The sequence below is a fragment of the Chrysemys picta genome, chromosome 1 (assembly GCF_011386835.1).
Source record: "Chrysemys picta bellii isolate R12L10 chromosome 1, ASM1138683v2, whole genome shotgun sequence".
In the NCBI taxonomy this organism is placed as follows: Eukaryota; Metazoa; Chordata; order Testudines; family Emydidae; genus Chrysemys; species Chrysemys picta.
Window position 1 is genome coordinate 313,689,031 of NC_088791.1, and position 27,120 is coordinate 313,716,150.

The following is a 27,120-nucleotide window of genomic DNA, read 5'->3' on the forward strand; positions in this document are numbered from 1 at the left end:
AATTATGGAAAGATCAGTTTAAATGTAAATGTAAATCACTGTGTTCTGTTCACCTTCTAAGTGATTATGGACACCTGCTACTGGAAATACCATTTATTTTCTACACATTGTAGCTTTGTCTCAGATTTGAGATTTGTCATATCCAAGCGGAAAATAAGTAATAGTTATGCCATTATGCTGGGGACAGGGCCGGCTCCAGGCACCAGCTGAGCAAGCTGGTGCTTGGGGCGGCAGATTGTTGGAGGCGGCATTCCACCCAATCCTAGGGCGGCATGGCCACTTTTTTGTTGTTGTTGTTCTTGTTCCGCTCGGGCCGCCCTGTAGGGGGCGGCGGCGCGGAGAACCAGAGCACCCTGCAGGGCAGTCCTCTTCCTTCCCTCCCTGCCGACCGGAGCAGAGCCCTCACGGCAGGAGGCGGTGCAGCGGGAGGGGCCGCATGGCAGCGCCCCTGCTGTAGCCCTGGCCGCCCCCTTCTCTCTCTCTCCTGCCCGCTCCCCTCCCCCCACCCCACAGCCGTTCCCCCTGCACCCGCGCTCCAGCCACGCCACAGGGTTTTTTTTGTTTTTTGGGGGTTTTTTGCTTTGCCGTTCTGACCGCCCCGCTTTTGTTTTTGTTTTTTGCTTGGGGCGGCCAAAAAGCCAGAGCCGGCCCTGGCTGGGGAGTCAGCATTGTGCCTTGTCCTTAACTGGGCATTCTTTCTGGCACCCGCATTTTAGTGCATTTGAATATCTACATACCCAATGTGCTGAGGGAAGCTAGTAATTAGATGTCTAAACAACTTAAATCGCACCAATAGTTCACAGGCATGCAAACGGAGGTCATCTTCTTTGTTAATCTAGCTCCAGACCTGCACACGTCCTTGGGTTCTTAGTGTTTCGTTTTTGACTCACCAAAAGCTAGATTTTGCAAATGCTAATAAGTGTTCACATAACTTGCAGCATTTGAGCCTTATCACTTATAACTTATAACCGTATAACTTATAACTATCTCTTCCTCTATTAGCAGGGTATCTTTCTGACATCAAAGGAGTCCAAACGAGTTCCAGAAAATTTAGCTGGGAAGGAGTCACATTGACTCCCCACTCAAAATTACTCATCCCCCTCTTTGTCTGGTTTGTCTATTTAGACTATAAGCTCTTTGAGATGGAGACTGTTTCTTACTATTTGTTTCTGCAGTGCTTGGTAGAAGGGTCTCACTAGGATCTCTAGGTGAAATTTATAATACAATGAATAAATAAATAATCATAAAGTGGATTGTTGGTTATTATTATTAAACCATTAACTGTATTCTGACTAGAAAAGAGGGTGGGGCAAAGCTCCGCTCTCACCCAGGCAATAAAGAATGAGCTGGAAGAGACCAGCATAAATGCCGCCTCCTTCTTCATAGTGGGATATCAGATGCCTGCGGACACTGAAAGAAGTGAGAAAGCTCCTGAGTTAGCAGGAAGCAGATAACAGCCAAACCCTCTCAGCCTATAGACTATGTGAGGCCAATTGAAGGAGATAAAGTTCCCCCCAGCTCCAGGAAGCGAGCGAGGGCTCCTGCCATGAAGAGAGACTAAGAGAGAACCCTGAGGGGACTCAGAACAGAGTTTAGGGGGCAGATTTTGGAGGAACCCTAAAATCCAGATGTACCTTTTTGTTTTTTGGGGCCTTTTTGTTATGACCCCTTTTTGTAAGAGGTTTTGTAACAAAGAAGAAGAATATTATTGATTCACTTGTCAAGAGTGTCTGAAGTGGAATTATTAGCTTCAGGGAAACTGAGGCAGGGATTACTTGCAGCTCCGTGCTGACAAAGCAGAGGGTATTACAGGGCAGGTATGCACTACAAGAGTCTCATTTGTTTATATTATAAGCTCTTTGAGGCAGGGACAGTCGCTTCTATGTGTTTGTACAACACCTAGCCCCAACGGGGTACTGATCGCAGCTTTAGAAGCTTTTGAAATAAAAATATTAATAATAAAAAACATAGTAATAAGTACAAACATTTACTCCAGACATTTACCTCTGATCTTTGCAGTTTTGATAAGTCCTCAGTGAATACCATGGAGTTCCTGGGACGCCAGAGCTCAGTGCCTTCATAATTTAGTGCTTAATACTAAGCGTGGCTCATCACCTCTCTGTATTAGGCCATTAGTCTCTTTCCCTGGCTCAAGAATCCTCTCATCCTGCTGCCCTAGAGCCATAGGTCATTACGTACACACAGTTACAAACCATAGGCAATTTTTTAGGAAAGTTGTCAAAGTGTCTGTCTAAACATCTTATTTTTCGGACTGAAATCGATACTGGTTGATAGTGTCCAGCTCTTCACTAAATCCTGACAGTTATTTAACAACAAATAAAAAACAGCCAAATGATTTACTATTCTAATCCTACATTGTTGTGCTCTGTGTTTCTTTAAGAAAGGTGTGAGTATATGTGTAAGAGTCTTGAAATACAGTGGTTACCATGGTAATTATCTGTGTTTAGAGAGTGGAGGAGAGTAAAGTTCCATGTAAGAGGCCAGAGTAGAATGCAAGTTAAACATGCCTCTGCAGGTCTAACTTACGCACTATTCCCCCCCCCACCCCCACTAAAAATATCTTTGAAAATATGCATAGATTGTTCTGCTGAGCTCCAAAACTATTTCATGGCAATGCCAACTTCTTTATTTTCAGTGTGTCCCTTCCACCCGTTGACCGTGGGTTCCAAAGGCATGAAACTATTGTGCCTGGAAAGAGAGTATTTTTCTGAACAGAGATCTTCCAGAACGGAGAAACTGCTATGCAATCCTTATTTTCATGAGTTCTGCATATCTTAATGGAACTGAGTGCATTAATCTTACAAAGCTAACAGATTTAAAATGTGGATATAGCTAAATGGCTGTAAACTTAATCGGAGGAAAATGTTTTGTCTACATAAATTTATCTATGTGAACAAATAATACTTAGCACTTATATTGTGCTTTACATTTTCAAAGTGCTTAACAAATATTAAGGGTTTAATTTTGCCACCTAGGGAGACTACTTGCATGAGCAGGTCTTATTCATGTGAGTAAAGATGGCAGAATCTTCTTACTCGTGCAAGTAGTCAATACTATTCTCTGTGAGAGTGCCAGTCTACCTGTATATAATTGTTTGTCACCACAATCCTGTAAAGAAGGTCAGTAAGTACTGTTATCTCCATTGGATAGAGGGGGAAACTGAGGCAAGAAGATTGAGGCCAATATTTTCAAAAGTAGCCACTGAATTAGGGTGCGTCAATTTTTAGGTGCCCACCCTAGCCTGATTTTCAGAAGTGCTGAGCACTTTCAGGTCCTGTGGAAGTTGAGGATACTGAACACCTCCAAGAATCAAACCTGAAGTTGGGGACTCAAAAATCAAAACTCACCATCCGTGGTCGCTTAAAATTTGGGCCCAAGTGACTTGCCTGAGTCTGCCTCATGAGCCAAAGGCAAAGCCAGTATTATAACTCAGAAGTGTACGCCTTCCACATCTGTGCTCCACCCAATATAACCGGAGATTTTGTTGTTTTGTAACAAATGTGTATTATAACTAGAACAGGAAAAGCTGTCTTTTGTAAATGTTTGTCATTTCACTCCTTTCCTGTTTTGATTTAGCAGTCTAGATTTTCTTTTTGCCACACACACACCCTTTTCTTACTCACACACAGCGAGGAGAGAAAGGCTGATTTCCATCTTCCACTTGGGTACACATATGCTATTTGTGTCATCTGTGCAGCAGGCATCAGACTCCATCACTTGCTGTAAAAAGTAATAACATTGTCACATACCAAAGCTGTTTAGGCGCTGTGTGTGAAAATTCTAGCAACTGAGCATGGAGGTGATTAGCAGCAAAAAGTGCACAAGCAGATGTATGTGTGAACTAACTTGCACAAAAAAGTGTCCATATTAGATGACACAGGAAGCAAATACATCTTTGCAATATTGTTTTGTAAGGTATAGTGGTAACACTTCATAACAAGAAGACATTTGTTAATGCTTACAGTGGAATTCTTATACAACTACCCATTACCTCCACTTGAATGCCAAAGAAGTTCATCAAACTTACTGTTATTATAATAAATGCCAAAGGCAATGGGGTAATAATGGTTTGCCATTGTCACTTATTAGAACGTGTTGCTAGAATTTTCAAATATGTTCACGAATAAAGTCGAGCCAAGGTGGGTGAGGTAATATCTTTCATTGGACCAACCTCTGTTGGTGAAAGAGACAAGCTTTCGAGCTTACACAGCTTTGACCTGAAGAAGAGCTCTGTGTAAGCTCAAAAACTTGTCTCTCTCACCAACAGAAGTTGGTCCAATAAAAGATATTACCTCACCCACTTTGTATCTCTAATATCATGTGACCAACACAGCTGCATCAACACTGCAAACATTAATAAATTGCAAGCCAGACAAATACATAGTCAGTCCATTTCAAAAGAAACATTAATTAGGTCCAGTTATTTATGAAGGGGCAGTGGGATCCAGTAGATAGGGCATTTAACTAAGAATTAGGAGGTTTGGGTTTTATTCCCAGTTTGAGCACTAGCATGCAGTTTGACCTTGGACAAGTCCCTTTGGCCCAAATCCTCAAAAGTATTTAGGTACCTAAATTCCTTTGAAGATCTGGGTCTTCACCTATCTAAGCTTTAGTTTCCGAATGTGTACATGGTGATAATTACACTTATTTTCCTAGGTAAAGCTCTTTGAGATCTACATGTGATATAAAGCGTATGTATTATTTATTTGTACATTTAATGAGTATGCTAAGTGCTTTACAGACAAAAGAAAAAGACACGATCCTTTCCTCAAAGCGTTTCGTCCAATTTTGTACATGACGCAATGAGAGGCAATAACAAACAATCAGGAGGAAGGGTGAGGAAGGGGAAGGGTTACTGTAATAAGATCACACAGTTAGTTATGGTATGTGACCAGCATGATGGTTCCATGGAAGTTTTGTTTGTTTGGTAAATATACTCACTTCTTATGGGCAACATGGAAAGAATTGGGTTTTAGGAGAGATTTGAATGAAGGCGGCAGCTTGAGAACAGGTGTTGGGAAGATATTTCATGCTTAGAGACGTACTGTAGTTGGTATAGAGAAATTACATCATACAGCTAAATTGTCTCTTTATTCTAGCACCTTCCAATCAACAGCAAGGGCTGTATTCCAATCACATCAGACTAGCAGATCATGAGTCTAGCACCATCTAGCTAGCTCCCAAGGAAACTCCCACCATCATATTACCACACCCTATAAAATATGTATTTCTCTCAGCAGAAATAATATATAACATACAGGTCAAGGGGCACTGTCTCTAAAGTCACATTTGAATCTGAAAGCATTATATGTGCTAGTGTTACAAATAACACTCAAGACAATTAAAACAAAATCACCAAACATAAAATAGGGTCTGTAAGATGCACAATCTGAAACCATATCAAGTAAACAGAACCAGGTTGAACTAGTATGACTGAATCAATATTTCACAGCAGTGGAACATGGCTATGATAAAACTCCCACTGACTTCAGTGCAACCCAGATTTCACCCCAGGGGTGCAAATGTCAAGATAACAAATGGTTAATTAACAGGTGAACTACAATTACATACATTCAGGACAGTAACATCACAGATACGAACATCATGTTACACATTTTTGGAGAGAATATCTTGCTTTTCCACACAGATGATGCTTGAAATCTTTTGCAAGGACATCATGTGTAATTGTCTATACAAATCATAAATCCACCTTCAATGAAAGCTTGTAATTGATGTAGGATGCTGAGATGCAGAGAGTTTATAGGCGTAAGAAATGTGGACCATTTTCTTTACTATTTCTGTACTGATCTGGAAATTACACTATTAACTAATTTAGCTGCTTTGACATGATTTATAGATTCATAAATTCCAAGGCCAGATGGGAACATTGTGATCATCTAGTCTGAAGTCCTGTATAACATAGGCCATAGGACTTCCCTGAATTAATTCCTGTTTGGACTAGAGCATATCTTTGAGGAAAAAAGTTACCAGTGATGAAGAATCCACCATAGCTTTTTGTATGTGGTTCCAATGGTCAATTACCCTCACTGTTAAAAATATGGGCCTTATTTCTAGTTTGAGTTTGTCTAGCTTCAGCTTCCAGCCACTGGATCTTGTTATACTTTTGTCTGCTAGATTATCTTTAAAGTGGAAAGTGCAGCGGCATAGAGAGTAACAGGAAAAGGAAATGTATTGGCCTTTCAGTAGCTGGAAAATATAACCGCAAAGGCTGTATCCTGGCAACTGAGAGGTCCTCCTTATTAACAGCAAGAATATAGATCTCAAACTTACCAAACCAGTTTGTAAAAGACAAGTTAGAAATGCAGAAAGAGGGCTAAAGGGGAGCCCTGCTATTCTTGTCCCTAAAATATTATATACTATAACTAGAATAAAACAAAAGTGCCAAACAGCTAGATATTATCTTGATTCCAGGAACTTCTACCCAATAAGGATTTTTAAAAACCCTCCAATCACATTAATATATATATAAAATATATAAAAGTACATTAGTATGGTCTAGTGCCACCTAGCTAATTCTCAAGGTGGCATATTTTCACAATTGCCACAGCTGTTGACAATTTTTAGGATTAGTTTTTCTCCAGTGAGTTGGATTTGATAGGTAGTGTCCTACCTACCACCTACAGAGAAGAGTGTTTCTTCAGAAACAACCATCCACAATTGTTACATTATTTTAACATCTATTGATAGAGTTATGCCTTTAGGTGGATCCCCACCATTTTCTGTCTCGTACCACACTATGGAGAGACACTTTGACACATGGGGGTCATAACCTTGGGTGTGGAGAAAATTCTTCCATCTCTACCACACAAACCATGCTCCTGGTACCAAACAGTGCTCAGCCTGTTAAGACTGTGTGCTGCTGACCAGGGCTTGGCACTTAGGGCCAGATCCTCAAAGATATTTAGGTGCATAACTGCCATTAATTTTGATGGTAGTTAGGTTAGTTGCTATTAAAGTTCAATGTTAGAGAAAGTATTAGCACAAAGCAATTGTAGCATTATTTGTAAATGAGACCATGACTTAATATTTTATTAATGCTGTATCCTGCAAGGTGCTATGCATTCTGGCCCCATCTAGCAAAGCATTAAACACATGCTTAACTTCAGTGACACTGTGCACATACAGCTAAACATAAGCTGAAGTGCTTTGTTGCATTGGGTCGTGAATGCTCCAGTACCAGGCAGGATCAAGCCCTTGAAGAAGTAGCTTGTAGCATATTTGCTATTTCATTATATAGTTCTGTCAAATTTAATATTCTTCCTAAAATAAATTATTACAATGTTGCAAGGGAATTGCAATATTATGATCACGGAACACTGTGACGACTTGCACCTCCATTTATTTAAAAAAAGAAATGTCTCTGTTTTTTGTAAATTAAAAATAAATTAAGCCAGGTTCAATAGATATTAAATTGAAATACCTTAAAAAAACAAATCGGGAAAACTCATTCTTTTTCATTCTGGTAAGAGAGTGTGACAACATATGGTACATAGTGGGTGGCTGTTCTAAACATAACATGTATGTGTTCAACCTAAAATGTTTTATTGGTTCCTGCATATGAGAGCAGCAGCTAAAAATGACTGATGACTGTTCTTTCTATATCAGCAGAGTGTAAAAGCCCAAGAAAAAAATGTAGGGCCTTTAAATTTACAAGTGTTTTAAAACAGACACAGCCTTCATTTAACCTTTTGTTTTCTCTAAGTATGCTCCAAGCTTAATGTTTCCTGTTCTTGAGAACCATAACACTGCAGTATTATTATTATTATTACCAGATTATCCAAAGATATATCACAAGGTAGGAGGCAAATGCCTTCCCCTCCCCCATACCCACTCTATGGCACCATGAAAGAAAACCTGCTTTAACCTTGTAGATTTCTAGTACCACAGTGCACAAAATATATAGGCAACATCACTGGGTGCAGAAGAAAATGAGTCACATACATAAGTCTCATAGCTCTATCTAATGTGTGTAGGTAGTTATACCTCACTCATCACCATGATATCTGTTGCGTCTCTCTCCTTTCCTCTTTTGGGATATTAGTAGTAGTAGTAGTACTTTATTTTTATTATTATTAGTGAGGGAAGTGACATTTTACTCTGTGTTCTGAAGGTGGTGAGTTTTAGTCATAGGCCAGCTCTCAAGAAAGCTCCATCTCCCTCTCACATGAGTCTCATTCCTGTGTTTTCTTGGGACCATAACTGATATAAAAAACAACCTGCAACTTATGCAAATAGTTAACTTATGTAACCACATGAACTAATTACATTTGCCTTCCCTGCTGATTTCCCTCTGAAGCTGTGTGTATACAGGCAAATACAGGACCATAATTCTCCATCCATGCTGCTCCAATAGTGGTAGCAACGGTGACAATTGGTGTGTGGGCAGGGTTTATGTGTTTTTATAGCTGTGTCTCCTAACCCTGCTCTGAGCAGATATCATACTGCACCCATATAACTTTATGTCAAGGAATTTGGTTAAACCACGTAAGTGACCCACTGATACTTCATTCTCCTACCTCATTATTAGTATTCAAGTTACATGTGTGGGGGTGGTGAATCTAAGGGAGTCTAAATAAGTAAGAGAGCCTAAAAGAGCATAAGTTAGCCTAGTCTAATTATAAGTTGGTGTAACATACTCATTGAGGAAACGAGAAGAAAGTATAAGTTACACCAATTAAGATGCCCTTTTGACTTGCTTAGATTCTGGATTTGGTTCTCCACGTGGCCCACCACCCACAAGGTTGGGTCTAGGATTGCACACATATTCTTGAGTTAGCAAGCCATGTCCCCTGCCTCTCATGTGTGAAACTGCTGCCATTCATAAGAGGGATGCTGCCCCGTTCTTCCCATGCTCTGAGGAACATGGATTTTGGAGAGTGTGTTTTCCCCTTCAATGCATTTTCCATAGCAGGGGATGATTTGGTCCAAGGTCAGCAATAATTCTAGTTGTTCAGAATAGTTATTTCCTACATAAAATTCTGAGCCTAATTCTGCTGTCACACTGCTTTCACCTGGGTGTAACTGCACTGACCTCAGTGGAGATGCCCCTGATTTACATTGGTGTCAGTGACAACAGAATCAAGCCCTCTGGTTCTGAAATTTCTTTGGACCTCAATGAAACAGAAGATTTCTATTCAGAGTGTCACCTACCTTTCCCACTGACATATGAATCCTTCAGAACTTTACAGAGGATAGCCATTGATGGACCTATCCTCCATGAACTTATCTAATTCTTTTTCCAACCCAATTACACTTTTGGCCTTCACAACATCCCCTGGCAATGGATTCAACAGGTTGACTATGATTTATGTGAAGAATTACTTCCTTACGTTTGTTTTAAACCTGTTGCCTATTAATTTCATTGGGTGACTCCCGATTCTTGTGTTACATGAAGGGGTAAATAACACTTCGTTATTCACTTTCTCCACACCATTCATGATTTTCTAGACCTTTATCATATCTCCCATTAGTCATCCCTTTTCTAAGATGAACACTGCCAGCCTTTTTTAATCTCTTCTCGTGCGGAAGCTGTTCCATACCCCTAATCATTTTTGTTGCCCTTCTTCATACTTTTTCCAATTCTAATATATCTTTTTTTAGGTGACCAGATCTGTGCACAGTATTCAAGGTGTGGGTGTACCATGGATTTACATAGTGGCATTATGATATTTTCTGTCGTATTATCTACCCTTTCCTAATGGTTCCTAGCATTCGGATGGCTATTCTGACTGCCACTGCACATTGAGTGAATGTTTTCAGGGAACGATCCACTCGGACTCCAAGATCTCTTCCTTGATTGGCAATAGCTAATTTAGACCACATCATTTTGCACATATAGTTGAGATTATGTTTTCCAACGTGCATTACTTTGCATTTATCAACACTGAATTTCATCTGCCATTTTGGTGCCCAGTCACCCACTTTTGTGAGATCCCTTTATAACTCTTCACAGTCAGCTTTGGACTTAACTGTCCTGAGTAATTTTGTACCATCTGCAAGCTTGGTCATCTCACTGTTTAACCCCTTTTCCAGACATTGATGAATATGTTAAACAGCGCTGGTCCCAGTACAGATCCTTGGGGGATCCCTGTCCACTGTGAAAACTGACCATTTATTCCTACCCTTTGTTTCCTTTCTTTTAACCAGAAACTGATCCATGAGAGGACCTTCTCTCTTACCCCAAAATGCTTACTTTGCTTATCATAGAATCATAGAAGATTAGGGTTGGAAGAGACCTCAGAAGGTCATCTAGTCCAACCCCCTGCTCAAAGCAGGTCCAAACCCAATTAAATCTTCCCAGCCAGGGCTTTTATGACGGTCATATGTTGCAACTCATTTAAGTGTAGTGCGGAGGTCCAGTGCAGGTACTCCATAGGAAAGTTATACAGTGACCGGATAAATGGCTCGGAAAAGGACTTTAAGAAAGGTGTTCATTAAAGGAATGAACAGGGGGCGGTTGGGGACTCCTATGATTGGTATGACAGTGAGCCAACCCCCCATTCTTATAGTCCACCTTAACCCTCCTATGAGACGGGGGTGGATGGTAAGTTCCCAACAATGGATTTACTGGAGGGACCTGGATGGAAAAAGAGGGGGAGCTGGTAAAAGTGCCCTGGATAATTACGGAATAAACATGGGGTTACCAGCACTGTACACTGTTATCTGCTGGGTAGTCGCAGACACCTAATAATAAAGTTGCGGCCTGATTAATCCCATGTCAAATGTCTCCTGTCCTTCTTTTGGCATAGCTAGACAAAAAGACTTTGGTGTGAGACCTTGTCAAAGACTTTCTCAATGTCCAAGTACATTTTATTAACTGGATCACATTACAATCCACATAGGACATAAATCAGTGAGTGAAGACATAGTGATTATGGTGTTTTTAGGGCAGAAAGGAAAGAATGGTTCAAACAAAGAAACATCAGGAGATTCGATTTGTAAATTGCAATAAAGCTTATGTGGTCCCAAGTATTACAATCAACATCATGTCTGCTTTCTAGGAACAAATGATTTTATTTTAACCTAATATAGCACTTTTCATCTCAGGTACCCAACATGCTTTTACATAGTGTACAGGTCTAATCTTGTTCCTATATAATATAGTGTCATGAAATGAAGTCTCTTGTGAGGTGGAAGGTGGCAGCCAGGTTCACTGGACATTGCACAACAGTGAGGAGAGGAGAAATTTTGTCTAAGGAAAGACACATAAGTCCTACTCTTAAGAAAAGTATCCTGGGTTATTTAATATCCATGTGTAGCAGAGATGACCTCACATTTATAGGACATTAGAATAAATACAACTGCACTTAGGCCCTATATACTACAATAATACATACTGGTACTGTTTGGACTCACTTTTTATTCTGAGTCAAAGTGATTAATAACTGTGAAATCACAAACTTTTCCAAGAAAGCCTAACAGATGCTTTGTGAGAGTATTCGTAACTCTGGCACACAGCTTGCTGCAGTTTTATTCTTCAGTGGAACTAAAGGAGAACTTGGTTTTATAATATATTTTATATTTTATATTAAATAAGTGATAGTGCTTATTAAATCATTGTAATATAGTAAATTTAGTTAAACATGTTGTCTTTTAAATGGCTTGGGAAAAAAAATGGACTACCATTCTCAAACAAATGTTTCCTTACAAAAACCTTGAAAAATTAAATTTCATTGAACTCTTAATCGCTTTCTGACTCTCATTCAAATTGTGCAATCTTTCTATCCTAGAAGGTTTAAGAGTGAAAGTATAGAAAATGTTATCTTCTATCTTTGCCAAGGATTTTTGTCCAGCATGTCAAGATATTCATTAAAACTATATGAAGCTCAGGCAATCATTTAAATATGATCACAACCAGCGCCCACAGAAAACACTCAACTTCTGCAAACAAGGGACAATATGACATTCATTTACTTCAGAGGTTAAAGGTGAAATGCATTTGTTACTAATGTCCTCAGCAAAACATGAACAATTCTTAACTGAAAAACATACAAACTATTGTGACATGAAGGGAGGTTCACAAACGAATGAGCAGATGTCAACTGCTGTTGAAGTCAGGACTAGAATAACGGTGGGTGGGGATTTTTTAATATTTGTTTCATTTTTAATAGGTCCCTTGTCATGTATACAACCATTGGGCTTGATCATAATCCTTTAGAAATGGGAGTTTCATCAGTCGCTTCTATGAGAGATGAATCAATCCCAAACATCCACTAAATGAATTTCATAAACAGCATTACAAATAAAAATCATCTTAATATAGCTGGCCATTTAAAAAATTAATAAAAAGAAATAATTGCAGCTCAGTTAAGACCATTTAATTTAAGTAGTTAATATAATGCTCCTTTTCTTTTCTTCCTTTTTCTTATTTAAAAAATAAATTAGGGAAATTTAGTGCTGGTGAAAGATGCTGGAGTGATGAATCTGAAGAATGAAGCCTTATATTTGTTGACAGAACAAATGTAGCATGGGATGCACCATCAGTGCAAACTTTGCCACACTACCATGCCAGCGTGTCTCAAACTTGGCCTAAAAGAACTCTGTCTCATGAGTAAGAGGTTCATCTGCTGCTGAGACTGAAAACCAGGCTGCCAATTAGTGTCAATTGTGCAGTTGGCTTCTATGGTATAAAAACTCAGTCCAGCCAGAAGGAACCACTAGATAGTCTAGTCTAACCTTCTGTATGTCACAGGCCACCAGCACCTTCCAGCAGAACACTAACCCAACAACCGAAATCAGTCCAAAGTATTACAGCCCACAGGAGACTAGACTATTACATAGCACAGACAGAGAATAGGAGGGACTGAGATGCTCCAGTGCCCGAGGTCCCCGAATGGCAGGGAAATGATTAAGAGGGATATATCCAGATAATCCTGGCAAGTGACCCTCACTCACCTGCTGCAGAAGAAGGTAAAATGCCCCCGCAAAGTCACTGCCAATCTGATCTGGGAGGAAATTCCTTCCTGACTCCACATATGGCAATCAGTTAGACTCTAAGGCCTGGTCTACACTACAGACCTACATTGCTATAACTATGTCACTCCGGGGCATGAAAAATCCATACCCCTGCAGTTCACACTGACCGTTATCCTGACCTAACCCCCTGTGTATACAGCACTGTGTTGATGGGAGAGTTTCTCCCATTGACATAGCTACCACCTCTCTTGGAGGTGGATTAACTACACTGACGGGAGCAGCTTTCCCGTTGGCATAGAAGCATCTTCACTAAAGTGCTACAGTGGCACAGGTGTGTCACTTTAGCACTGTACGTGAAAACAAGCCCTAACATCTGAGCAAGAACCAGCCAGCCAAGCACCCACAGGCACCGACTCCATGGGTGCTCCAGTCCTGCCATAATCCAGCTGTCCTAGTGACTAGGATTCTGAAGTGCACCCCGTTCCGTGCAAAATTAAAATATGAACCTGAGGAAAGCAGTGGCATGGAGGAGTAATGGCAACATGGAATTTATGCCCGAATAGTTTGTATTATATTACACTAACAAAATAGAATCCAAATATCAACAGCTGTGTCTTGTATCCATTATTTCCCTCCTCCCCAAAATATAAACCTTTCCCACCTTTTTAATTAGCAAAACTGTTATTGAATATGACATGGGAATATTTTACATTTTGTTGCCCCAAAAGTGATTATTAAATAAGCAGGAAAAAATGTTCAGTCGGAAAAAAAAAACAAGATGACCTTTAAAACAATGTCAAGCCCACACTGTCCTGTGATTTGTGTGTAGGTATGGGTTGTTTAAAGAAGAAAAATTGCTGTATATTAAGAGTAACATCACATTATTTAAGGCTGCTGTGGAAAGAATCTTTGTGTTAAAGTACTGTAGGTTAAATAAATAATTATGAGTTAAAATGCATAGACTGTAATTTATCAAAGCTCAAATTGAGATTGTGCAGGAAGGCCTGTCTTTTTGGACATCATTACCAGAAAAAGAAATGATTTGGTTTTTATCTTGAAATATATACTGTAGTAGTTATTGAAGGTTATGACATCTCTTATTTTAGCTGACTCATTTTTCACTTGAACAGCAGCTCTCTCATGCATAGCAAAGCAGCACCCAGAGTCACGCAAGGGAAAAAAGTTTACTGCACCGTTAGACAGAAACTGAATGCACCTTTGAAAAAGTATGCCATAATATCTATGGAAAAAAAACAAAGTAGACTATATTGTGTCCTCAGTTACACCTACATAACTCCAATGAAATCCATGGAAGTCCGGGAATATGGCCATAACGATTCTAGGAAATCAGCCCAAATTTTTAAGAATTTTTTTAAATGTAAGTCAATATGCACAACACTTATCTTAAATGAAAGATGAGACAAGAAGTATTTTGGACATATACTTAAAAAAACCTTAATGGGCTGCTTTGATGCAGATGTGAAAACATCTCAGATACAGTGGTGACTGAGTAAGCATGAATAATAGGTGTCCCTGATCAAGCAGTCAGATCCACTAGTGGTGATATTGTGTCTCCAAGGAGCCTTACAGGGGTCCACACTAGCCAATCTGATTGCCGGACCCACATTACTCTGTGGTTCCAATTCTCACAGTTTTATCACAAGCCTCATGATATTGGCTGTCTTGATAAAAGCTCCAGCTCCTAGAGTCATGTTATTTTGTGAGTTTCTCAGATTTAATTTAAAAAGAAAAAGTAATTTTCTAGCCTTCATGGTTGCAGTTGTGACCCAAGTGTAACCGAAAGGCTCAGAAACCTGATGGCAAACAAGAACTCAAAATGGATAGTTTATTTAAAATCTCATGACTTTTAAGCCAATCTCATGACTTCTGGGCACCTGGCTCACAATTTTTGAACACTTGGGGTTGGCAATACTGGTAGCTAGAGATCTCTTGCTGTGTATATTTCTGTAAATTCTATGAAAATAGCAACATAACTATATCACCTTTTCTGGAGCCATCATTTATATTCCATTTAGTTTGTTAGTTAATCAAAAATGTGATTCCCAGACAGAATGTACACAGCCTGTGTACTGCAATACAAGTGAATACACAGAAATAGCAGTACATGGATTAAGCTTTGTGAGACCATTACAGAATCACCTGCAGCATGAATGAAAAGTCAGACAGAGTTACTTCAGGAATATAGACAGGTGAGAGATTATCCACACCCAGCAATGTGTAATATTTAGGGCCATAACAGGGTGGGCTGGGCCCTTTGAGACAGCTCAACCCAGCCCGGTTCTAACAATACAGCATTCCAGGGTGCTGTAGCTCCCAGAGGGACCAGGGGAACTGTAGGTAGCAAAAAGCCTGTTGGGATGGGGGGAAGCATAATGTAAATAAATACCCTTCCCTCACGAGGATGAGAGATCTATGGACAGTAACAGCAGTGGGTTTCTCTGGTGAGGAGGGGACCAGAAACTGGACAGAGTAATCTGCAAAGGCAAAATCCTAAGTGACAGGCAGATGTAGGCAGTAGCTCTGTCTATCTAAGGTATTTATATGGCCCCCACTACTCTAGTAGGCGAGCACATCACAGTCTTTATGGATTTATCCTCACAACACCCTTGTGAGATAGGGGGGTAGTATTATTCCCATTTCACAGATGGGAAACTACATCACAGAGCTACTAAGTGACAGACCCAAGATCACACAGGAAGTCTTCGGCAGAGCAAGGAACTGAATCCAGGAGTCCCAGGTTAGCCCCTAACCACTGGGCCATCCTTCTTCTCTGAGGTAAAAGTAAAGTAGGGACAGTTTGAGATTGGACAAGGTAGCTGCTTTGTTATCTAGGATGAAGAGCTGGAGCCCATGTTAGAGAGAGGACATGTCACCTGTTACTCAAGGGTATCACCTATAGGTGGTATGACAGCAAGAAGGATTTTGTGGACCCCTGCAATTAAGATTGTATAAACTCTAGAGGGGAGGCTTTGGTCCAGAGAAAGTGATGGACTTTGTGACCCACTGCAAAGAAGGGGATGGGCACATGGACTCTGGAGGAGCTGGGGCCAGGAACGGTGAAGCACTGGCGGCGGTAGTGGTGGTTGGATTTGGATTTTCATTTAGACTTTTCCCTTTGGCTGTTGGGTGAAACACTGCTTAGCAAAAGGATAACTCTGCAGAGAACGAGGTAAATACCCCAAACAGCATGGCCACCCAGAAAGGGAAGCTGAGGCACCAGGAACACTCACTGATGGACAGGAGAGACACTGCTAGGAGGGCAAAGTAAAATAACTCAAGTTCACAACATTACCTACTTAAAATTTATTAGTAAATGCAAAAAAACCCACTTTTCTAATGTAAAGATCCCACTGGTAAAATTCAATAGATTTGTATCGGGTAACAAAACACAGAAAGAGTCACTTCCTTCTAACACAAGGAACAAGGAACTTTATTAGAATTGGGAACATAGGGTTATCTCTAAAGCTACCTGGTTTCTTTGTTTCCCTGTAGAGGATCTGTCTATAACTTTCCCCAACCCTCCTCCTGCCTGACTTCCTGATACAGATTTAAAGGAGCAGTGCATGTCACCACAGTCAGGCTTCCCAATGTGGCTTTCATACAAAGTGTTTTTGCTTTTTTACACAAAAAAGCTGAAGGTCTGGAAAAATTATCCAAATCTGTTAAACTTTACTGTGCTTTAAAACAGGCAGCCCCCTCCCCCCCCCAATGAAACATATGTTAACTACCCAGCTCTCTTGACCAATGCCTTAAGCTGCACTCAAAACAGACAAAGTAGCCGTCAATGATGTAACATGCTCATAGTTGTCCACTCCACTTAGGAAGGTTTCAAGTCCTCCTGGGCATGCTCAAGTAGAGAACACTGAAGTAGTCTAGGCTAGAACTGACAAAGGCCTGTGTGATAAATGAAGGGGGGGGAGCTCCCTTTTATGGACACCCAGCCAGCCAGTAGCTATAAAATTCCCCTTAGTAGCTGTTCTCTAATTGCTCTACATGTAAAGAGTTAAAAAGTCTCACTGCGATGCATAGGTAAAAGGAAGTGAGTGGGCACCTGGCCAAAAGAGCCAATTGGAAGGCTAGAACTTTTTAAAATTGAAAGAAGAATCCCCTTTTGTCTTTCTGTTGTTGTTCTCCCAGGGAGAGGCGAACAGACCAACAGCTATGTTGTAAGAAGCTTGGGCCAGGTATGAAAAATCAGCAGTATCATACCTAGAAACTACTCATTTAAAACCCCCCAGATTTGAAAGTAGATCAGGAAATGTCTAGGAAGATGTGATTAGGTTTATCTCTTTTATTTCGTTACAGCTTGTGGATTCCTCTGTGCTAACCCCAGGTGCATTGCAGTTTTTCCAATAGCTCATCTGTGTGTAGCATTGCATAGTTCTCTGGGTTAGTTACAGCATTTAGCTTATGGTAGTCCACGCAAAAGCAGATTTCCCTATCTGGTTTGGGACCAGAACCACTGGAGAGGCCCATGCACTCTCAGAGGGGCAGATTATACCCATCTGTAACATGTCCTTGATCTCCCCTTCTATCACGGTTTTGGCTTGGGGAGCCATCCGGTAGGGTTGGGCTCTAATTGGGCGAGCATCACTTGTGTCAGTGGAGTGGTACACACGTTTTGTCCATCCTGGGGTGGCTGAAAACATTGGCTTGAAGCTGGTGCACAGCTCCTGGATTTGCTGTCGCTGCTTATGCCCTGGGGTCATGGAAAGGCTCACCTCTTCTTGGCCACCGTTGCTTTTCCCTTCATAGTAAACTCCTTCAGGCCACTCAGTGTTGTCTCTCTCCTGGGCTGTGAACTGGAGAACCTTGATTTCTTGGAAATAAAAGGGCTTTAGAGAATTAACATGGTATACTTTAGGTTTTAGGATAGGGTCTGGGAACGCTATGAGGTAATTAACAGCTCCCAGGCGCTCTCGGACCATAAATGGCCCTTCCCACAACACTTCCATCTTATTGGCCTGGAGCACTTTCAGGACCATGACTTGATCACCTACTCTGAAGGAAAGCTCTCTGGCATGTTTATCATACCAGGTCTTTTGCTCTTGTTGAGCATCCTGTGGCCACTACACTAGGGTGATCATGGGCTAAACTCAAGAGCTTTTCCCTATACTTAGCTGGAACTATCAACTGTCTCTGAGGATGTGAGTCCTCCTTGTACCCACTAGAAAGGGTTTCCTTGTATAAGAGTCCTCCTTCTACAACAAACCTGGACCTATTAGAAGAGCTGAGAGGTGGTGGGTCACTCCGTGCTGTCATCCAAGCTCCCTTGAGGCTTTCATCCGCTTCCTGCTCTACCTGGAATGGCTCCCTTGATGCTGGAGACATTAGTTCCTTGCTGGGTTGTGGACTTGGGCTTGGTCCCACTGGAAGCAATGCAGGTGATGGGGGTGTCTCCGTTGACTGTGAACTGCTCTCCACTGGTGCACTGGGTTGTATTCCAGGCTCCGGTTGAGCTTCTTGCACCGTTTTAGCTGCTGCTGCAGGTGCAGGCTCTGTGGCGCCCTTTGGTGCTGGCTCCCCTGACTCCGGTGGGGTTGCAAGCACAGGCTCTGGTGCTGTCTGCTCCACCAGTTCTGATCCTTGGGCTGGTTCTGGCTGGGTCCTAGGAACTGGATCTACAACTGCTGCCATAGACTCTGGTCTGGGGTCTTGTTCCACCACCTCTGGCTGGGTCCCCGGGGCTGCAGTATCAGGGGACACAGACTGGGTCCATGGTTGGCTAAGTCTTCTCCCAGAAGCATGGGAATGGGATAATCATCATAGACTTCAAAAGTCCATATGCCTGACCAGCCCTCATACTGGACAAGCAACTTGGCTGTAGGTAAGTTAAAAGAGATGGCCTTAAAGGGTTGCACTGTCACTTGGGCCTCTGGGTCGATGAATTTGGGGTCCACCGGGGATTGGTGGATAGCTGACACCTGTGCTCTAGTGTCTCTCCACACAGTAATCTTTCTCCCACCCACACTCACAGTTTCGCTTCACTCTGGGGGTATTTGTGAGGCATCTGGCTCTGAAGGCTCTCGGTGGGATCCCGGGGTGATGAGTTGCAGTCAGATGGTGCTCTTGGGGCAGTTGGCCTTCACATGCCCCAGCTCATTACATTTAAAGTATCACCCAGCTGACTGTGGGCTGCAGCAAGGTGGGTGGGTGGAGAGTAGGGTGGTGGTGGGACGAGAGGGTATCTGGGGTCTCCCTAGCTGTGTGAAGGGCTCCTCCTTGTGAGGTGGGGCCTTGGGCTGACTCCAATGGTGGGGTGTCATCTCGGATTGCCCCTTCTGGTATCCCCACCAACTGCTACTAGCTTTCTTCTTCTCCGCCACCTCCACCCATTTGGCTATGATCTCCGCCGCCTCGATTACAGTTTTGGACTTCCCATCTAGGATGTACCTTTCTATTTCCTCAGGGACACCCTCTAAGAACTGCTCCATTTCTGTTAGGAGAGACAGATCTTCCAGAGACTTAAATTTGCTCCTGATATCCGGGCATCCCAATTCTTTACAATGTGGGAGGCGTGTCAGGAAAATACCATGTCTGGTTTCCACCTTAGGGCTCTGAACCGCTGATCAGCATGCTCGGGAGTTAGCCTCATCCTAATTCTGGCCTTTTGTTTAAAAAGTTCGTACTCGTTCATGTGTTCTTTAGGCATTTCAGCTGCCACCTCTGCTAAGGGTCCACTGAGTTGTGGTCTCAGCTCCACCATATACTGGTCTGTAGGGATGTTGTACCCAAGGCAGGCCCTTTCAAAATTTTCTAAGAGGCCTCTGTATCATTGCCTACCTTGTATGTGTGAAATTTCCTGGAATGGGGAGCGCTATCTGGAGGAGGACTGTTAGGGCTACCTGGCTGACCCAGCTTAGCCCTTTCCAGCTCTAAGTGCTTCAGCTCTGTCTCCACTTCTAAGCACTTCGCCTTCATTTCCACCTCCAAGCGCTTCGCCTCTGCTTCCGCCTCCAAGCACTAAATCTGTAGAAAGAAATTCCTGTCTTCCGCAGTTAGAACTCGGTCTGGGTTAAGGGCATCCCTCCAACTTGGCACCTGGATCTCAGGTTGGGGAAGGCTGACCATTCCCTCTGAGGAAATCTCCGGTCCCCCATCCCCTCCCTGCATTTCTGTCATGGAGCTGGATGTTTGTGCTTAGTCTGGGTCTGTCTTCTCCGTGGCGTGCTGCTTTGGGAAGACTGGTTGCTCTAGGGTTTCGGTGCCCAACCTCAACCTCATGCACAGGGCTGCCCTACTATAGCCTAGATATTTCGTTGCCCCGAAGCTGGCCTGAGCTTCTTACAGCATAGCTGTTGCCCTGTCTTCTTCTCCCCGGGAGAACAACAGCAGACAGACAAAAGGGGATTCTTCTTTCAATTTTAAGAAGTTCTAGCCTTCCCATTGGCTCTTTTGGTCAGGTGCCCACTCACTTCCTTTTACTGTGGCTAGCAGTGAGACTTTTTAACCCTTTACAGGTAGAGCAATTAGAGAACAGCTACTAAGAGGGATTTTATAGCTACTGGCTGGCTGGGTGTCCATAAAAGGGAGCTACGCCCCCCCCCCTTCATTTATCACAGCCTGAATCAGTGCGGCAAAGGTCCATATCCAAGGGGAAGAAGGCAATAATATCCTGGACAAAGACAGTACAAGATATCACAACTATCCAAGAATCCAGAAGCAGAGAAAGGAAGATATATACCCTTAAACTACAGTCCTCATCAGCCAAGGTTGGAAGGCTCTAAACAATAGTACCAGCCCATTCTTCCAATCCTTTCCCTTCTGATCATCACTACTTCTCTTATCTGAAACCAGCTTCAGCCAGTTTTGCGCACCTCATGTCTTCATCTCCATTCAGTAAATGGAAAAGGATAAAATTGCCAAGGGAAGGAATTTCACTTTCATGCTTCACAGCAGATATTACAAATGATTGAGAGTAAAAAAAAATCTATAAAACTAATCAGCTCTAGTTGTTTTGTCATTATTGTCTGGCTCACCTTCAAGGCTCTAAGTAATCACATTGAACCCTCTGAGTTCTGTTGTTGCCTCTCTCTCACTCCCTATACCCTCACTGCCCCCTTTTCTCATGGGTGGCTTTTTTGTTCCTGGAACAGCTTCCTAACTATTGTCTACCAAGTACCTTTCCTAATAATTAATGGAGATATCCCATCTCCTAGAACTGGAAGGGACCTTGAAAGGTCATCGAGTCCAGCCTCCTGCCTTCACTAGCAGGACCAAGTACTGATTTTGCCCCAGATCCCCAAGTGGCCCCCTCAAGGATTGAACTCATAACCCTGGGTTTAGCAGACCAATGCTCAAACCACTGAGCTCTCCCTCCCTCTCCTTCAAATCCCTCCTAGAACACCTACTTCTTCAGAAAGCTCTTCCTATGTTCCTTTCCTCACCAGTCTTGCCTCTGCACCTGAATTGTTACTCTGAGTTTTGTTTTTGTCTGTGTTACATTATAAGTTTTTCAGGAAAAGAGCCCTCATTTTATTTGTTTTGTAACGCACAGTGCACATTTATGGAGTTATATAAACAATTAATACGGATCTTAATTTAAAGATTATGAAGAATGAGGTGGCAATTGCTACAGAAAGATTCATCTGAGCCAAATAACTCAATCAGATTATGATTTTCTCTGGTGACCCAAGAAAGAATTTACCCAAAGGAGGCCCTTTTAAGTACTTTGGAAGGCATGGCTTTGCTCTGTGTTCTTTATTTGCCTCCTCCTTCCAAGATACATTTGTCTATCTGCTTGTATGCATACATAAACATATCCTTTCCAAGTCCTCTGGGACAGGTTGCTCCAAGAACTTTTACACTGTGGCATCTACTGAATAGTACTTTCTTTCTATGGTACATACACAACAGTAGAAGAGCATAAATGATGATTTTCCTCAGAACATTCAGCAAAAACTCCTTCAGGTAGTGCTGAAAATAATTTTAAGAACCAAATCCTTCCCTGGCCACCGCAGCAATGAGAGGCATGAATGCTATCCAATCTGTCCCCACTTCCAGGAATCCTGAGAGCTAAGACTAAACTCTTCTGAGTAGACCAGAGTGCCACGTTACAGGATTGCCTTTAGCTGCTCTTGGTAAGGTGCTTAGGACCGGATTTATCATTGTCCTGCATTTTGTATAGTCACTTACACCCAGGGGAGTGCTCAAGGGGGGCAAGCAGGGTTGTGGGGGCCCCCAATAATCGGTGGGGGACGCAGAACTCCTCCTGCTCCTGGGCTGTGGTGGGGAGAGCGAGAGAGCTTCTCTCTCGTGAGGCTGAAGGAGTTCCACTCTCCCCACCGCAGCTCAGGAGCAGAAGTTCCCGGTGGGGAGAGGAGCTCTCTCATTCTTCCCAGCACAGCCCTAGGGCTGGAGGAGTTCTGCGGAGGAGTTTGCTCCCCGCCCTCACCAGAGGAGTTCTGCATCCCCCACTGGGGCCCCCCCAAAAGCGATAACATTTAAATTCCTGCACATGCCCCTGCTTACACTCACTGGGGTAAAATGCTTTCAAATCATAATGAGAGAATTTTTCCACTCCTCTTCCACTAGTGTAAACGACTACACCGGGGCTCGGCAACCTTTCAGAAGTGGTGTGCCGGGTCTTCATTTATTCACTCTGATTTAAGGTTTCACATGCCAGTAATACATTTTAACCTTTTTAGAAGGTCTCTTTCTGTAAGTCTATAATATATAACTAAACTATTGTTGTATGTAAAGTAAATAAGGTTTCAAAATGTTTAAGAAGTTTCATTTAAAATTAAATTAAAATGCAGAGCCCCCCAGACCGGTGGCCAGGACCCGGGCAGTGTGAGTGCCACTGAAAATCAGCTTGTGTGCCGCCTTCGGCACGCGTGCTATAGGTTGCCTACCCCTGGACTACACCTTGTGGGAAACATGCAAAATGCTGCTGTTGTGATTTGGAAGTGTCATGATTGGATTGCTCTTAATCTTGTTCAAATGATCCCTTATCAAGTCTAAGGGCCCAAATCAGTGAAGCCTTGCTCCTTATACAGTCATTTGGGCCCAGATCCACAAAGGGACTTAGCCATCATTATGATGCCTAACTTTTATGCACCATGAAAATCACTGGAATCCACAAAGCCTGAATTAGATGCCTAGGCTCCCTATAGAGAGATAGGTACCTAAGCTAGCCAGTGGGAGATACTGACAAGAGGACTCTATCCTAAGCCCTCTCATGGAGTTCAGCACCTAAGTCCAGGATGAAGGGAGGCATCTATCTCTGCATGCCATCCACAGCTAAGAACACCTGTCTAGGAGTCAAGTGGTTTGAATGTCTATGCTGTTGCTTGTAAGAATGGTTTAAGTGCCTGCACTAATGCCACATAAACTGGCAGGAACAGTGGCTAATGCTTCCCTTAGCCCAGTGATTAGTGCACTTCCCTGGGGATGTAGAAGACTCTAGTTCAAATCCCTGTTCTGAGTGATAAGAAGGGAATTAAAAAGGGATCTCCTACCTCTCAGGAGAGTGTACTATACATTGAGTCACTCTGTGGCCCAATCACTATTTCATTAAAGTGCCATGGCTTCAACAAAAGAGACTGAGACCCCTGTCTCCATCAAAACATCTCATAGGCTAGTGGTGAGGGCACTAGGCTAAAGGGCTCCTTCTACTCTTCCCCCTCACCATTTTCTGCAGGGTTAGGTGTGCCCGCAGTACACTATCCAATTGGGCTCTGCAGGCAAGATAGGCAGGGAAATGCCCATCTTCCCCTGGTTTGAGGACTGCATTGAGGCTTAGGCTTGAGATAGACATCCGGGCACCTGAGCATGCCCATAGGCAAAAACATAGGCGCCTAAGGGACTTTTACAGAAAAATGTAGGCACCGAGTGAGTTTAGGTGTCAACATAGTTAGGTGGCAGCCAAGTAGTGATTTTGTGAATCACAGTAGTGCCTAAAACTGGGACATAAGTGCCTAAACCCCTTTGTGGATCTGTCCCTTGGAGTAGGGCAATGGTGATTTTGGCTCCTGAGTCATAAGGGATCATCTGAATAAGAACGGTGCCTTTAAGAAATTAGTTGATTTTATGTGGCTTCTATTAATACTGGGTAGAACTGAGTAGTGTTTTGCCACCTGATGAGAGACTCACTGAAAACTCCCAGTAGTGTTTGATAAACATAAACGGGAACAAAAGAGAAGTATGAACCTTTTTCCTTTCTTGTGACCATTCCCATCTTTCTTTTGCAACTCTTTAGTTTTTTCTCTTTTCCTCCAAGTAGCTAAAATAGTTCAGGCAGGTCAGATGGGTAACAGAGACTGAAAAGGGGAAAAGAAGGAAACACCTGTGGTGAGGTCAATTAAGACTGAATCAAGCGAATACAATGCAACTGCAGAGAGTAAAGCTTTGGGCTGGGTCTTTCCCCCCTTCTTTCTCTCTAGCAAAGTCTTATGGAGAAAATAATCTTCTAATGACTGGAGATTTCATAATGCCAAGGGGGAATGAAGGAAAGTTATTTAAAAAGCAAGAGCAGACTTTACTTCCTGGAATCAGCAAGGCAGCAGAAAGGCTGATACTTTCCACTAGTTTTAAAGGACTACACAAGGCACAGGGTAACAGTTACTTGGGTCCTTAGGGATAATATGAACAAGAATAACTCTGAATTTCCTTGTAATGTTTATTAATTCAATGGGAGATTTGTCCCATTTAGGAGAGAAAGGTCTGTGGGATAGGGTCCTCTGTGTGATCATACGCAAAGGGAATCTTATGTGTCAGCGTGATGCAGCAATACATCAGCTTGTGGTGACAGGATGCAACAGGGGGAAGAGAACACGGACAAGAGAAGGAATGTATCTGAAAAGGTTTCATGTCCTCCAGCAGGCTCATAGCCACAACAAGTATGTGTGCACACAAACGCATGTAGCTGCACATCACAGTTGTTCCCCAGCCTCATTTCTATCAATATTAACTTCCATTTGATGAAGAATTTGTACCGAAGTGAAAAAAAAACCTAACTTAGTGTTACGTTCATAGCAAACACACACAGAGAAATTAGATAGAAATAAATAGTCTTGTTGGGAGGTTGCAACGTAACACAACTTTATTTCTTAGAATTCATAACACAAACACACAAAAACTCAAAAACAGGCTGCTGCCTAAGGCAGCAAAGTGCAGTTCACACACATCCACCCACCCCCGTCTTCTTCAAGTTGGCTCTTTTCAGACTGAACTTCTGATTGCACACTTTCCTACAGAACACTCTAGCCTGCAAACAGGACCAGGAACCTTCTCCCCCCACTACGCACACCCACTCTTAAAGTGATGGCTTGAAATTCCAGCACAGTCCTCTATATACCACACATAGGGGATATGGGGATTCTTCAATAGGAAACTTTAAAATCCACAATACCATTTCCTGCCTTATAAAAAATGTAAAGAGATATCCAAAGAGACTTCATGCAAAGTCTATATATTATATAGTCATGTGTCTTCCTGCCCAGAGGGGAGAGGGGTGGAGGAAGCAGAATGTCTTTTAGAGAAGAGGAAGTTGACTCCCTGCTGGGACACATCATCTTCTCCCATCAGAGACTGTTGCAATTCCATCTACTGGTGGGAAATGCAGGGAGCCTTAGAAACTCCTCAGCCAGGCACCTGCTCTTCCCAATTTAGATTCCTCTGCTTGGTGAGTGCTCTTTTCACCAGCCAATGAGGAGGGAGACAGGGTCCCCAAACCAAGCGGAGTCTGCTGTCCCTAAACTGAAAAAGGATAATGAGAACTCCCTCTGGTTCTGCTTGGTTTGGGGACCCTGTCTCCCTCCTCATTGGCTGATGTAACTACTGATGAGCAGATAGACACTTAATGTAAAAAGTGTAATGTAAAGGAATGTATGTGTAGGGGAATCGGTTGCCCCCTTCATGTGCTGGAGCCGAGCGGAGTGTATGAGAAGGCATGCTCCCCCTTTATTTTACCACCATATTTCATTGCAAACGTTTGTTTAATTTGATGTCCATTAATTCCAGCATTGCAGCTGTCCAAATCTCTCTCTCCCATTAAATATCTGTTGGCACAGCTAGAGAAGCTTGAATTTTTCCTCACCGAATCTCATTTTTTTCCTGCTCTTTTTGGACCCTTTCTATTATTTCTCTGGCCTCATTGGTGTTCACAACACCTCCCATATAGTATCATAATACGAGGTAGTGTCTAATCCTGCTGTGGGTATTCAACTCCTCGCTGGAGGCTTTCAGCTCCACTGATTTTAGTGGGAGTTGGGGTTATTCAGCACTTCACATGATCAGACCCTAAAAGCAGGCTTAGTACCAATCTCAAGGGGATGCTTCCCTCTACTTGACTTACAGCAATTTATTATTAACTTTTTTTTTTGTTGTCCAGCCAGTTTCCAACCCTTTATCAAATATTATTAAATCTACTGCATTCCATTTAAAAGATGGGTGTAGTATCTACTTACACAACATCCCTGATAAATCCCATGTACTAAATTCAGTTGCTTTTTATGAAACTGACTTCTGTTCTCAACCATGAATTCTGCCTTCTCATACACTCTGCTAGGCTCCAGCACATGAAGGGGGCAACTGATTCCCCTACACATACATTCCTTTACATTACACTTTTTACATTAAGTGTCTATCTGCTCATCAGTAGTTACATCATATGCAATTTGGCAATGAATGACGCTTTGCATCCAGGTTTGTCAGAACTAGATGCACCTAATGTGCATCCTTTTTTAGCTTCGTGTGTGAGTACGCAATAGTACCAAGAAATCTGACAAGTTTTGAAGTACAAACTTGACGCACTTCAAAACAAATGTGTACAATACACTCTTTGGTTCATCATTGCATTTAGTAATCATATGGACTCATACAATTTTAAGCAGTGATGGTTGCATGAAGGATATTTGGTTACTATTTACATAATTTCATAACCTGATGAGCTCCAGAAGGTAGATTAAGCTATGAAGATTGCTCTTATGACTCACTTTTTTCCCTTTGCTTTACAATTTTACAGCAAACATTTGTGCTACAAAACAGTCACCAACATCAACTATTCCTTAATTCAAAATTAAGCCCAGCATATTTGTATTACTAGTTTGCTATACTGCAATTTCAGTTGAATATCATATTCTCCACCGCTTGTCCAAAACTGTTGTGTAAATAATGGTGTATGCTATTAAACAACTGCTA